The sequence below is a fragment of the Hesperophylax consimilis genome, chromosome 25, assembly GCF_061612785.1.
Source record: "Hesperophylax consimilis isolate HC1 chromosome 25, BYU_Hcon_1.0, whole genome shotgun sequence".
Taxonomy (NCBI): Eukaryota; Metazoa; Arthropoda; class Insecta; order Trichoptera; family Limnephilidae; genus Hesperophylax; species Hesperophylax consimilis.
In genome coordinates, this window is record NC_142860.1 from 17,577,581 (window position 1) to 17,590,012 (window position 12,432).

At 33.5% G+C, this 12,432-nt stretch overlaps 1 protein-coding gene across 1 annotated transcript in view; it reads right to left on the bottom strand.

The window, feature by feature from the left end:
- Nucleotides 1-12,432, bottom strand: part of NPFR (Neuropeptide F receptor) — a 325,370-nt gene that overhangs the window by 216,013 nt on the left and 96,925 nt on the right. The gene's annotated exons all lie outside the window — the stretch shown is intronic.

The window sequence follows — 12,432 nt, forward strand, 5'->3', positions numbered from 1 at the left end:
ATGAACCGTTAAAACGACCACCTTCCTCAAACGGAAATGAAACGTACACATTTCGCTGTCCTTGTTCTTGTATGTTCAATAGACCTTTTTTTGAAAAACTGATTTATGAATGCCAATATGTTCATTAGCCTATTGCGCATTAATGAAGTTCAAAAAACCAATTTTTTTGGTTTTTAAGTGACATTTTAAGCATTTTTCGAGTGCCAATATCCACTCACGGAATAATTTTTCAGTTCTTATTTGTTCAATCTCCTGGATATTGAACATTCAAACACTCAAAGTTATGAATATAATATTTTTTTTAAAGTTCATAGATATTTGTTCAACATCCCGCAGAAGATTGAGGTCTTGAATGTTCAATCTCCACTGTCAACCAATCAGGAGCCTGCTAGTTAAAATGTGCGGCCATGTTGATTTTTAGTTGTTTTCTAAGAAATACAACAAAAGAGCCAGGAAATGGAAATATGCAAAAAGTCGACTGTCCTCATAGTATGAATGAAAGACATCTACGACACATATTGTCCGTTATCACTGCTGAGATCGCTGATGAAAACGAAGTCCAAATATTTAAATTTTGAATTCATTCAATTAAAATTTTTGTTTTTTTTAGTCACATAAAAAACAATAAACATATTCTTATGTAGGAACTACAATAAAACCAACTAGGCAAACGACTAACAACAATAAATGTAATGTTAAATAGCGCACACCCATAACCACTGTGTGGGACTGCACTAACCTCCCCACATATCGGAATAAACACTTTATTTATTTATTTATTTATTTATAACCCAAATCGTGGGATATTATAATTTTAGGGTTCTAAGAGCTGAAAGTATTTAAAAAAATAATATTTTACGCACGATAATCAACATAAATAATAAGCTCACGGCAAATAAGACCTTCGAAAGAAAAAAAAATCTTTCTAAAGTAAGTAAACTTTAAAAATTACATTTATCAAATGTAGGTAACGAAACAATAAATAAAAAACAAATTTTCAACTGAAAATTGAACTTCAATAATTTTACGCATCACTCGGGATTTTTTTTATAAAATACCCCACACAGTCTCAACTGCTCCCAACCATCTGGAGCCAGTGAGACTATAGAATCCCCAATTGGGGTATATTAGTATATTGTGAGGCTGAAGGTAGTGTGGAGGGGAAGGAGATGGAGAGGAGAAAGATTGGAAGGAGGATGAAGGAGAAGAGAGATGGTATGTGAGTATCTATTCAGATCTGATCACCAAACACGGCTAAAGCTATTTCTATTCATATGGTGGTCTTTACACCATATCTTCCTCTCTGGAACATGCCGCAAATAGACTATTTGTTATTTTAAATGAATAATTTGTGAAATAACATAAATGAATCAAATAAAATTTACTTGCGCACGCCGGGATTTGAATCCGCGATCTCCGGATTTCTAGGCAAGAGTACCCCTAGATCACGGAAGCCGTAATACGTACGATGTAAGAATATTTCACATCACGCATGCACCGACAACCGATAGTAGTATATTAGCGGTAGGTACCTTTGTACTTGTGCATTGTTTTCAAACTTCCAAAATGTGGATGATTTATATAGAGCAGTTTTTATAGTCTCTGCTTGTATATTTTAAAGTAATACTTTAAGTCAACTACTAAGATAAAAGTAAAGTATTTGAAATCTGAAAATCATCCTGTATATACAATTTACCACTAATTGGCTAATTGAACAAAAAATACCTAAAACTTATGGGAGCCGAATTGTTCAATCTGCAGACGATACGTTCAATATCCTAAACAATCATTCATCATTTTCATGCCATGTTCAACGTCTACCTTTAAAGTCATAATATGGGCATATTATAGCTTCAATCTTCGAAAAATGATCTTTAAACATTTCCTGTTACACATATGTATAAAACAAAATGACCAAAATCAAGAATTTTTTAGAATTTGCCTGTAAAACCAAAAAAAAACGTCTCCTGTAAAATTTGCTAAATGGTCTATTGAACATACAAGCACTAAGGCAGCGAATGGTACAATACAATATATTATTCTATTATTTATCACGGGTTAATATATGAAATAAATAAATATAACCTTAACAAAATTTCCAACCAACTTACAATCTTATGGGAAGTAAATCTAAATCAAAAATAAAAATATTTTAGTGAAATATTATGAATCTAGATATAAAATATTATTTTACGTCGAAGGAGGAAATCTGTTGGCTATCTGCGGATCATAAAAATGAAAAATTTCCCCTGTAAATCCTACGTCTCACATTTTTTAGGGGCAAAGGGTTATCATTTCAGAAAAATATTATGGGGGTGTGTTTGACGTTTACTAGCTGCTGTGATGTGTACGACGAGAAAAAGCAAGGGAAACTTTTCAATAAAGGTTGAATTACATAATTTATTATTGAACAGTATTAATACTTAAGAATAAAAAGCCTTAACTTGTTTTTCGTCTTCACTTTTGGTCCTTGCATTGAATAAATAACGTCTTTCGCCTCAACATTTTCAGAGGAAATCGTTTTAGTTGAAACTTTTGCATTGAATTAATATTTCTTCTGAAAAGATTTTCAAGAAGAAAATAAAATTAAAATAAAAAATGATCATTTTTTTTAATAATAAATTCAAGAGTTGATGAAAAGGAGAAATCAAAACACTTTAACTTAAAGAAGATGGATGGAATTGGACTGCATGTACTGAAAAAAAGGTCCCAGAAGTATAAATTATTATAAATATATATTATGTATACCGAAAGTATTATAGACAAGCCTGATTTACAAAGCCTAACAATGACCTACACATGTACCTACTAGAACTACTTGATTGAAACTTATTTTTAATTACAACAACAATATCAGGACTGAGTCATTTAGATAATCACTAGTACCTAGATTACTTGCAGTTGGTAATAATTTCGCAGAAATTGTAGATGTGTGTAACTAAATGGAATAAAATAAGGCTATAGGTACCTCAATAATATTAATCACTTAGCTATACACAATACTATACGATATATACGAGTAAGATATATATGATATATCAATTTCAAAATGAATATTTCCATCGAATTTATAATTTATAATAACTTACGCACCGAAACCAGACTTCTAGAACTATCAGATAAAAGAATTTTAATTAATATATATTATTTTCATTCAAAACTACCAAATATCTAATTGACAGCCCTGAATTATTAGCATTCATTTATATTAATGTACCTGCCAGACTTACTCGAAGCAGACACTTTTAAATGTAACAATAACCTCTTTACTAACTACTATATTTTCATCACCTTGCTAACAAACACTGTGAACTTATTGATATGTTTGGTAATAAAAAGGAAAACACTTTGTTTAAAGTCACTTTATTGTAAAGTGACTAAGTAATAACGTGACTTTGAATAAAGTGACTTTAAACAAAGTGTTTTCCTTTTTATTATTTAAAATGTCAAGTCACAATGTGTTTGCTTCTTTTGAAAAATTGATATGTTTGGTGTTAATAATTTTGTGGGTTTCAACTAACTTCAGACCTATTTGCTCGTAATTAACTTTTATCATTTCTTGTCTGTTTTTAAAATCTTGTCTCCATACCTTCCTACGAGTACATTGCATTGTTTTTGTTTTTAACGCACATATTAATACCTGTATGCATGTACGAACATCCTTGATTTGTATATATTTTTATTTTTTGTTGTTTTTTTTTTTAAATTAAAACTTCTGCTGGCACTGTATTATGCAGTTGATCATGTAAAATCCCATAAGGACGTTTAAATTAATAAATAAATAAATTGATAAAAGCTTAATGACAGCATTACGAATGTACTGAACCTTAATTATCCAGGGATGATGGAAGCGTAATAAATAAAAGAAAAGAGAGAATGTTGGAGGTTTGAACATGTACAAAGGGTAGATGGATAATGAGTACGTTATAATGATAAAAAAAATACTCTCCACACATCATCCGCAAATATTACATAGGACCTGAGTGAAATTATCTTTCTGAAGGCCTCCTGTGTGGAGCTGATAAAAAAAATGTCAGTGTAACGAAAGAATATCCATAAATAAATAATGTACGTCAACACAGAGTTGTCTAGCGGTCTATCAAACCTGCGTACTCTTGAAGGTCAAATGGCGTATTATTTAAGTTAGCGAGTATAACTTCTTAGTGCTTTTAAACACCTGATCAGACAAACCTGTTAAATAAATACAGAAGAAATCGTCTAAAACTACACCGCTTAACATGAACACTGAGTTTATACGCAAAATATTCAGATACTGATAAAATAAAATCTCACTCTGTAAGTTTCATGCTAATGCTGGTCTAATCTCGTATATTTTTAGCACTTCAGTGGTCGTGCTAAGTGTAAACACCTCCGTAATAAATCAACGAGCAAAATATGTATACGTGGACCCACTTTACGCTTCCCTGTTTTTCTTACTTATGGATCCATTCCAGTAAAGCGACAGTTGCGCGTTTGTAATGGCCAGTCGGTCCGTGGAGAAAACCCAAAATGTGATGGAGCGCAACTCTAGTGAGAAAAGTTGTAAATTGACGTGTCAAGCACATGCCGAAAAACCTTTAGGTGTCAACCTTGCTCGGAAAACTGATCCACGAAAGATTAATGAAAGATCTAGCAGGGTAATATGCCAACCATGTGGGTTTGAAACACGCGTGATCGATACGAATCCATTTTCGCTCACCGAATCCTCGATTGTTCCTTTGGGAATGCGACAAAACCTATTTCAAACAATTAAGTAATAAGATTTATATTTTCCAAATATTTTAATTGTGATGATTACCATAAAAAACATGATATTTCATCTCCTCCACATTTGCACAAATAAGGTCCTATTCTTTAAACAAAATAATTTATCTAATGGCCTGGTATTTTGTGAACACAATTTCTTGCAAATATGCCACGAATTTTAGAATTTAAAAATGTCACATTGTATATTTATGTTGACCAATAAGCTTAACTACCCATCTACCTCCAGAAGTTTTTTTTAAAATTAGAACATAACGAATAACCTGAAAATATTTGAAAATCTCCTAATACTATAACAGTAAGCGGAAAATGTTGCTTGTGTTGTGATGGAGGACTTCGCCAGCGGAGGAATTGAACACACTATACCTATGAGGGACCCAAACGTGATGCCAACCCATCCACTGACCGGTCTTTTGTGTAAAATGGACAATAGCTTTTGAGTTCTTGTCCATTTAAAATTTGGGAAAAAACGAATATCTCAAAAATTATTGCATCTCTGTTGCAACAACAAGAAAGATTTCTGTATGCTTTTATAAGGGGATACACAATCAACAACTTTATTCCTTTCTTTTTAATAGTAAAATTATTGAAAGGATGCTTTTTCAACCAGTGCAACGCTAACATTGACCCTTTTTATATAATAATTTATGCGTATTAAGGTCTATTCACATCTAGCGGCACGTAACGTGCCAGTCACGGAGCGTACCAGACACGGCTCAGTTAGTTTCATACATCGTGTATGAAGACGTTCACATCATAGCGTAGAGTACCGGCACAGACACGAGCCGGCGCTGATAGTAGAATATTTTGTCTGAACCGTCGCATATATGAACAGTTCAGCACAACATGGCGCCGCATCTACAGCTGATGGCGACCCTGCATGGGTAAAACCATGCAAATGCGATATAATTTCGTATGAAATAGAATCCGCATTTATTTGAAATTGAACAAATTTAATTTGGGTTGGTATATTGTTCCCTTGGAACGAAAATGGTATATTTGCCATTTTTATTAAACTGAGATATTGAAGTTCAAAGTTTGACAATTGAAATTGGAGTATTTTAAGTTTTATGAAATTTTGCGCAAAGTCGATTTTGGCCAAAATGTTGGGTTAGGTTAGGTTAGAACCTTGTAGTCCCAAGATAATGATAGTAAATACTAGCGTCTGTGCCGTGACGGCCACGCTATGTATTCTCTTCACATCTACCGGCACAGACACGTAGCGTGACAGACAAGGCTCAATTAGTTTCATAAATTGCGTAGAGTTTCCGTACATACACGGGCCGGCACCGCCCTGTACCGGCGGACAATCTCGGCTAGAGATTTTGTCTGTTGTATTTTAAATTCGATTAAATTATGCTAAATGGTGAAATATTTTTCGATTTAATTAATTATTGGAAGTTATCCTCTATTTTTAATGTACTTTAATTAACATATTTTAAACCAGGCACGGTGGTTGAAAAATTTACAAGGACTAATAAACAATGCACTGAATAAAGAAAAATGAAAAAACATAAACTGTAATCATCTGCAAAAGGTGTGTACGAGAATGGAAATAAATAACAAAAAAATATAACAATTGTCTTCAGTGAAATCCATAAAGGACACATTTGAACCCAAGCTTAACTTTTCAAATCACATTGTTCAGTTAACATCGTCGTGATATCAGTTATCATCGATTCTCGGGTTCGCCTTTATTACACCATCTGAATTACCTTTTAACTAAACTAAAAGTTTCCGCGATTCATGCGTCACGTGGATTGGCTCTCTGAAACGCATTACAATTGTTTACAATCTAGGGATAATAGTGCCCTTTTACTAACGACATTTAAAAAACTATTTTTTGACACCCCGTGCCTCCTGAAATGCTATAAATTATCCAGAGTGGATACCACGACCTGATGTATATTCCACATGGCAGAACGGACGTGCTGACATTTTCAACATTGGCCTTAATGGTTTCAAGTCATATTAGGCAAGAACTGTTACACATTTTTACACTAACACATATATCATCTTTGGGGAGGTTGCATAGTGGGTCTTTTTGTGGAAATGAAGAAGTGAACCTGGATCTTGAAGATACCCATATTTTAAGAGGGAAGAAACACAGAGGAAGAATAATCATTGCACAGCTGAGCTGTTGAACTCAAAAACAAGTTGTAGAAACGAGAAAGGATCCGTTGTTTTCCTGGTTTTTTATGTTCACGTGTGTATGCTGTGCCGATAGATGTGAATGCTCACGTTTTTGCCGTGTCTGAAACGCTAAGTGTCCGTGAAGGTAGATATGAATAGACGTTTAACCTTGCCCAGTAGTTCTGGATATTTACTCAAAACAGATTGGCGCAGCTAGTTTCAATCTCTCTGTAGTATTAATGTAGTTGAATCTGGAAATAATTGATTATTATTGAGACAAACCGACTCTGAAATGTCATCGGCGTTGTGGCATTCGTTTTCCCAAGTGATTTGGGCCCACATATTGCTTCCACACGAGAAAACGAGTTATAAAAAGTTTAGTTATTAAATTAGACATACAAATAAAGTTTTAGATTAACTAGACAAGCTCAATACGAATATTTTTTTAAATAATTTACTGTTTCAATGAATTTTTAAAGATTACTATTTACGATCGGGTGGTGGAAAATATACTGCAATTTAATATTTTTTTCGTTAATCCTATAATTGTTTACTTACTTGGCGGCCTTTATTTTTGAAGTGACTGTTTTAGGTTAATTATTTTCTTTTGTCTTTTTTTATTTGATCCAAACTAAGAACCTTAGGACCTATAATAGGTTATTAGTTTGGGTATTAAAAGAGAAGATAAAACTAGCCAATAAACTATATTTTCATATAAAATGTCAAAACATGTAATGAACAAAATAGTCATTGTCAGTAATTATCCGCATTTTTAACGAAACTGCAGTATTTAAATAATTGCCTTATAAAGAAGTTGAGATTATTTACTCAGTTTTGTCTAATAGCGTTCTACGATATTTTATGTATGTTATTAACTGTTAAAACTGAGCCTGCTATCAAAACACAGGTGTTCCAAGTGAGACAGGCACAACATATCACAGGTGGAATGGTTTCTTGAACCCTGGTCCTTTGCGGGAAACAGATCCTACTCCTACTCCTTTTTCAAATCAACTACACGGACCCGGACCCGGACCCGGAACCTGGTCTCGGACCGGAATGCTTCTTCATCTGTTACCTGCGGCGCCCGGCAGTTAGTCCCGTATCGCTTCCTGGAACCCGCGTGATACAACTATATTTGCTTGTATAGCCGTCGATTCTGTTTACGAATTTTACAATAGGTAAAAGTATGATTTATTGTTAATTTGTTGGATATGCTCTAATTTTTGAGCAAATATTTTTACAAAATGCATTAAGGAATGTATTCGAGATAAAAAATCCTTTAAATCAATTAACATAGGTCCGAAAACAAATAATAATAATATTTCGATTAATTTATTACTTGCCTTTTCCGTTTTCACTCCGTGATTTGATACTATTTTGTTTATATAATATAAGGATGACGATTTTCTTCAAGTCATTTAGAATGTGGGACACCAATGCTTGAACATATTGTTTGGGTAAATAAAAATAGAAAAAAAAATAAAACCTTACAATTCAGATAAATATACCAAAACGTGTAAAGATTCTCGCTTTTCAAAGCATCGTGATTATCTTGTTAGAATTTTTCTTCAAATAATATTAATGAAAAATAAAAAGGTCAAACTTGAAAAATCCCTATAAAAGAATTACTACTAAAATATTTGGAACTAAACGTTTTGAACTACGGGTACGTTTTATATTCCACGTCGATTTTGTTTGCCAGCTATTTTGGTTTGGATGTTTTGTCATGGATTTATTTATTGTCAGTTGGCATTTGTAAGTCGCAAGAGACGGCCACTTTACCGACATCATATTCCATACATTATGTTAAAGACAATCAATTAATAAAACAGAAATTATAAAATTGTGTTTCATTTAAAAGTCATTAAAAAAACATCGACCTGGAACATGAAACGTACCCGGAAAGAAGTACTGGATTACGTCACGTTTTGACGTGTTTTGTCCACCTCTTGTGGTTTTTGTGAATAACAGTGTTAGATTAGCGGGCTAAATTTGCTAAATTTAAAAAAAAGATTCCGATATCCAAACAGTCTGGGAACTTTTGAGAAAAAATGTTGACCACAACCTCTGGAAGGTTCTTGTTTCAACATGTCAAAAGCCCAAGCTTGTCGGATTTCAGCAAAGATGAAGATATATAGAAAGTCTGTATGGTGCAATTCGATGGAAGCACCCTCCCCAATGAAGACTCCATCAAAATCCTTGGAGTAAAGCTCTAGAATCGGGAGTCCATAGAAGCTAGAGAAAATCGGGTTTCCAAGAAACTGGGAATCTTGTAAAGGGATAGCAGATTCTTCAATATTGACCAACTGCAAACCCTACACATATTTGAAGTACGCCCAATAATTTAATTTGGCAGCCACCTCTGGGACGAATTCCCACAAAACTTTTTGATTCAGTGCAAAGGAGGGCGGTTCGTCCGAATGACGATCCATTGTTAACAGACCGATTGCCATATCTAATAATGCACAGACGTAATGTGAGCATGTTGAGTCTATTTTACAGGTATTTTAGTGGAGATTGCTCTAAAGAGCTAGCAGTTTGATCCCCGGTGCATCAATGAACGTGATCGGAATACCCGCTCACAGTCGATGTTGGCTTTATGAGAATGGGCCGCTTCTTCGGCTCGTTTTTTTGTAAGACAGATCATATGTGGAACGAGCTACCGGTATCTGTTTTTCTTCCTTCATATGATCCGGACTTCTTCAGGATCCGAATAAATAAATCTTCACAGACCCTTCCTTGATCCGCCTTACAACTCTGCCCAACTGTGTGGTGACGTAGCTCCCCTGCCTTTACACTGAACAGACAGGAGCGCTCTTGTTTACGTGTCACATAAAAATAAACGTGTTTAGGTTAATTTATTTTAATCTCATCTTTTATCAAATGTTTCCCCACAATTTGAGATATAAAATTAACCTAGTCGGAGAAATTAATATAAGTGAGTTATTAGTATAATATGTTGGTATAAAAACGTGCTAACCATCTCCAGTTGATTTTTGACTGCCTTCGAAACCGTGTTGGTATGTATTTTTCGGTATAATTTTTTTTTAACTTAACCCTTTCCCACGGAAAAAATTATAGGATGTATGAGGGATTGAACAAAATCATATTTATAATTAAAGAAATGTACAAACTATCCCCGTTAAGAACTTAAATTCGATTTTTAAGGTTCGTCAATCTGTGTCTAACCCTATCACCGCTGCTAGGATATTGTTTGACCCAGGGGAACTTAGATGTGGGCAATAAGTAAATAAATAAAATTTTATTAATCTTTATAGTATTTTCATGTACAAGTATCATATTATTTTCATGAAAATTTTTATTTTTTCTGTAAAACATCTGAAAAACGTGGACTTTTTCACAAACCCGTCATATTTTTTTAAAGATTTATAGAAATAGACCTGACTTCATTTAGTCCCAACTGTCTTGAGTTAGTGAGACTATGGCATCCCCAATAAGGGTATGTTGTGAGGCTGAAGGTGGGGGATTACCTGACTATTCAGATCCGGTCACCAAACACGGCCAAAGCCATTTTAAGCAACGTTTCAATTCTGTGGTGGTCTTACAAATAAGAAAATTCAAAATAAAAAATTTCTTGCGCACCCCGGGATTTTACCCCACGACCTTCAGAGTGACAGTCGAGAGCCTTACTCCTCGACCACGGCGGCCGTCAAATTACCGTACACCTAAATTTCTGCGCTGTGGTAAACCGCTACTTCAAAAAGATGGAATAAAGTTCACAGGCTAGCAAAGTTATTTTTGTGTTATTATTCTACTGATACACATTGCTGGTTTTTTCCTAGAAATACAAGTAGAGCAGATTACCATATTTTATTCCAATAAATTCATTGAACTATTTATTTTCTCAAAGCCATCTGCTGGGTAGCGGAAAATCAAAGAGAAAATCGTGTTGGTACCATGCCTACCTGGACCAAATACATCTTTGCTTTGGTGGAATCTAAATAACACTGTGTATCAAACATCAATAGTAGAATAAAACTTTACGTGTTTTGCAGATGTAATATAATACGTGAAAATAAGCTTAAGTTTTTATGTTTATATCAAATACCTCAGTAAGATTGGTATTCTTTTAGCAAAAACATCGCTAAATTATTCCACGAAATCCATGACGCTTGTGAAAAAAAATATTGAAAAAACGCGTTCTATTTTATTAGAGATAACTTTTAGAATCTTATAAATACTATTGGAATTTTTAACCAATGAAGAAGATAATATGAAAAACTCCCAATGAAAATACAAAACGGATACAGCAACTGCGATTGAACCTAGAACCTCTGGTTTTGCCGGGACTAGTGTTTTTTTTAAACATGCGGAAAGTATTTCCAACCAACTCGTCGGGGAGGGGGTTTATACATGTTTGTGTTATGAGAGTTAATTCATTTGTTATTTAAATGCCTTTAAATTTTTGAAGTTTTGTGCTGTGCTTCTGACATTTATTTTTGCCAATTTTCAAGACAAAAATTCAAGGGAACAACCTCGTCCACAAGACAATCATCGTACTAATTTAGATAAATTTGTTTTTATCCCATTGATGCACTGCTATAAAAGTCTAATAATGTCAATTACGGCAATTTAGATTGCTTCCGCATAGCGATGACGGAATAGTATAAAAGCGTCCCATTTTGTCTGTAACCTTGTTACAGAAGGCATAAAACCTTATTTTGACGTTACTGTTTTGTCGAAAAATAGGGCAATAAAGTGTTTTTAATTAAAAGAGAACTGAATGCATCATTTGTTAAACTAATGGTCAGACCTTGACCGGTCAGTGGTTGAGTGGGCATAGCGCTTGGGTCTCACCCGAGCGTCGCGTGTTCGATTCCTCGGCTGGCTAAGTCCTCCATCACAACACAAGCAACATTTTCGGCTTTCTGTGGTGGTAGTAGGAGATTTTCAAACATTGTTGGGTTATTCGTAACCTGGGAATGTTTGTCTTTCTTTTAAAAATAAAAATAAAAAATAATAAATGTGTCAAAAAAAGATAGTATGCAATGAAGATAGAATTAAATGAAGATTTGTTACCAATGCTGATGTATGGCAATGATGTAGATACGGTTGTTTAGAAATAGCAGTTTCCATGTTTTGATTTATAAATTTACTTTACTTTATTTCACTTTTACAAAATGGTTATAAGTATGTTGTGGCATATGATGATATTTTTAAAAATTAATACAATACAAGAGATGCATATGAAAAGTCACTAAATATATGTTTGAAAATGACGGGAAAATTATTCCTTTATCAAAATTTAAAAAAATATATTAGTTTACTTTTTTTCAATTATTTTGTATGCAAGTGTTACCATGCAAAGTAACTGAAGAAGTGAAGTTGTTATGATATGATTCATATTTATTATTTTTCAATGTTCTCCCATTATAAGCAATTGCTTGTGTGTATGGGATGAAGTATTATTTGTTTAGTTTCTTAGATTTATTTTATTTTTAATTTTTTTTTTCTTTTATTTATTTAAGTTTTTTTTATTTAGTTTAGGTTTTCAGTATATTTTTTTAATTTTGT